The sequence below is a fragment of the Desmodus rotundus genome, chromosome X (assembly GCF_022682495.2).
Source record: "Desmodus rotundus isolate HL8 chromosome X, HLdesRot8A.1, whole genome shotgun sequence".
Classification (NCBI taxonomy): Eukaryota; Metazoa; Chordata; class Mammalia; order Chiroptera; family Phyllostomidae; genus Desmodus; species Desmodus rotundus.
This window is the reverse complement of record NC_071400.1, coordinates 78,828,271-78,831,447: the sequence shown is the minus strand read 5'-3', so window position 1 is coordinate 78,831,447 and position 3,177 is coordinate 78,828,271. Positions and strand designations below refer to the sequence as shown.

At 39.4% G+C, this 3,177-nt stretch overlaps 1 pseudogene; it reads left to right on the top strand.

The window, feature by feature from the left end:
• Positions 1-2,655: 2,655 nt before the first annotated feature.
• Positions 2,656-2,784, top strand: LOC128780042 (U4 spliceosomal RNA; annotated as a pseudogene).
• Positions 2,785-3,177: the final 393 nt, after the last annotated feature.

Below are 3,177 nucleotides of genomic sequence, written 5' to 3'. Positions count from 1 at the left end.
TGTTTTTTTTTTTAAATGGGTTGGAGATACACTGCTGAGCTCCCAGGAGCCATTTAAATGTAGATAACTAATGTTGTCTTGGAAATCTCTCAGAAGTCTCCCTCTGCCACCCCGCCCCACACAATCAGTTTGTCAGTTAATCGCCTGTAGCAAAAGTTAATGTTCTAATAAACTAGGTATTAACTGATGTAATGAGTGGTATCATGTAGGTTATTGCCATTATAAACCATTCTTAACAGTTTAGAAAATCAATAACATATTAAACAAAGGTTAGGCTCCTGGAAGAGTTCCTTGGCAAATGGTTGTTTTCTGACAGATTGTGACTGATTCTCCTGCTTCTTGGAAGGTAGAACATGTTCTTCTGCCTTAGTAACTATTAAAAGTTTGTGTATATGGCAACATCACACACACATTCAGACATCAATGAGCCATAGAACCACATTCTCCACTTCCATCAATGGTGCTGCTCATTTATAGATCTATGGATTGGGGAGGAGATAGGGAAGGGGAGGGTGGCTACGACAGAGGCCTGCTGTTTGTTTCCACTGCTCTATCCACACACAAACTCATTTATTGATTAAGAATAAATAAATGACAAGTGAGGAATAGGGAGATGTATTTGGGAATTTTCTCTATTTTTTATTTTTTTAAATTTATTTTTTATTGTACTTTTTCCCATTACCATTTCTCTGAATGCGCTGTCCCCAGCAGTCAGGGGGAGTGCTGATCTGCTGTATGTACTCTTCACGCTGTGGCTTTCACTAAACATTGCTGCTTAGAAACATCATCTTGAAGGCGCTAGCTAGAGAAACGCAGACTCACAGAAGACTTAGTGGCAACAATTCCCAAGGCAAGATTGTCTGTGTACTGTCAGAATATATTCCCCTACCTGAGCTTCTGGAGAGTCCAGTTACTCAGAGAATAACTGGGAAATATTTGTGAGGACAATAAATAGAAAATAGCATCACACTGTCTGATCACTCTTGAAAGAATGAGTTCATAGCTTATATGCTATTTTCACTGGAATCCCCCACCCCACACTTCAAGCCCCTTCATTAAGTAAATATCTGTAGGTTTTATCCTTTATGCACAAAACCTAATTTTATGTTTACTCTTCCCTACTATGTTTCCACAGCAAAAAGTTCCTATCATGAACACAGATCTTATTAATGCACCACAGGGGCAAAGTTACAGAAATTATTTGTAAAAGGATCATGTGATGTAGAAGAAAGAACGTTCACCTGGGAGACAGGAAACCTGTGTTCCTCTTCTGATCTTGTGATTAAACTATTGGGTAACCATAAGGAAATGACAACATCCCTGGACCTAAAGTTTCTCATATGCACAATTAGGAATTGTCCGAGATCTTGTCAAGGGCCCTTCCAGTATAACATTATATTTCAGTGATTACTGTGCAATTTCTATGGGCTAGTCACTGTGCTGAGCCTTTTCTCTTCATTTTTCTCTTCACAACACCCTTGTGACGTAGGTGTCATCACCGCCATTTCACTGATGGACAGCCACGGCTTGGAGAGAAAAAGGAATGTGCTGAAGACACAGTTTGTAAGTGGCTTGGCTGGTACTCTGTTTTCTAATGACTATTCTGCACTGCTCACCCGAACCAAAATGTTATTCATGGGCAAAGCTTTTGTCATCAAAGCTTCCACTCTAGGACTTTGGATTTAAGATCTGGTACCTGAGAGATGGTAATAGATCTTATGTCAGTACATTGAGGTGTTTGAGTACCAGTTGATTATCAGTCACTTTTCAGAACTTCTCCTTGTCCTTCTTTTAGATATCCCCCTTCACTACCATATAATCCATTCAGCAACTAACAGGGCATGCCTGGAATTGCCTTCCAAGACCCTCTTCAGCATTCGGGCCTGTCTCCATCCTGCTTGGACCTGTCTCATTTTACACTGTAATACTGGTTGTGATGTACTTTAAATAGTACCCTTGAAATTACTATCATAGCTGCCCTTTCTTCCCTTTACCTACAGGGCCAGACAGGATGACTTGACTTCTGCCCTAAGAAGATATTTTTCAAAGCTCCCTGGTGAGGATGAATGTTGATTTACAGTTGAGGTTAATTTGGCTGAATTGTTCCAAATCTGCTTCTCAAACTCTTTGCCTGGGTTCTGTCTCCTATTACTGTGGCCCTGTCTGGGGACCTGTTTCCGGACTGCCTCTATACAAGTATATCTCCGAGCTTCTAATAGGTGACTGCCTTCAACTTTGCCTATTATCTCTGGCCTTGTCTTCCAGATAAGCCCGACACTTCCTACTCTTTTGATTGCCAGGTTTCTGGATCTATTCCTTGCTTTCATTGGCTTTATGGTCTTACCCAATACTTCCTCTGATCTTCAGTACAACTCACTCCCTCTCTGGTGGATTTGGGTGGTTTGAGGCCCCTGACTTGCGCTGTACCTGAGGCTAGGGACCAGTGGGGAGTACTAGCAAATCGGCTTGTCCATATGAGAGATTTTCTCAATTTCCCATTAGGACTTGAGAATATAAAAGTGAGACATCCATGAAATGTTTTCCAGTCTTGCTAATGTTATATCTACCCCCCTACTTAAAAGTAACAAAGAAATCTCCTTCTCCACTCTTTTTTAAAAAAACCAGTTGTTATCACTGTATAAAATATATGTTATCAGCTTTGCGCAGTGGCAGTATTGTAGTCAATGAGGTTTATCTGAGGCACGATTATTGCTAATTGAAAATATATGTTATCACTCATATATTTTACTTATCTTTAAAATTTCTTTTTGTCTTTATAGAAGGTAAGTTTTATTAGGGTAGGATTTTTCTTGTCTTGTCTATTGTTGTATTTCAAGTACTTGAAACAAGGTCTAGCCTAAGCAAATCCTTGGAAAATATTCGTTAAATGAATAGGTGAATGAATGAATGGAATCAGACTTAGTGTCTTGTTGTCTTTAACAGCTGAGTTACAAAAGTTATTTTCTGATAGTTTTAAAATGAAATGAATTAAGAAGAAATGAATTACTGTATGTAAGTAGATAATAATTTGTCAATAAAGTTATTCCTTAGAAGAGTGTTGTGCTTCGTCAGAGAACTGGTATGTTTGGCTGAGTGGATAAATTCTGTGAACTGAGTCAGAGGGGGCAAGAGGCCAGAGCAGCAATTGTCCTAATTACGCAGCCTGTAGACTTCACG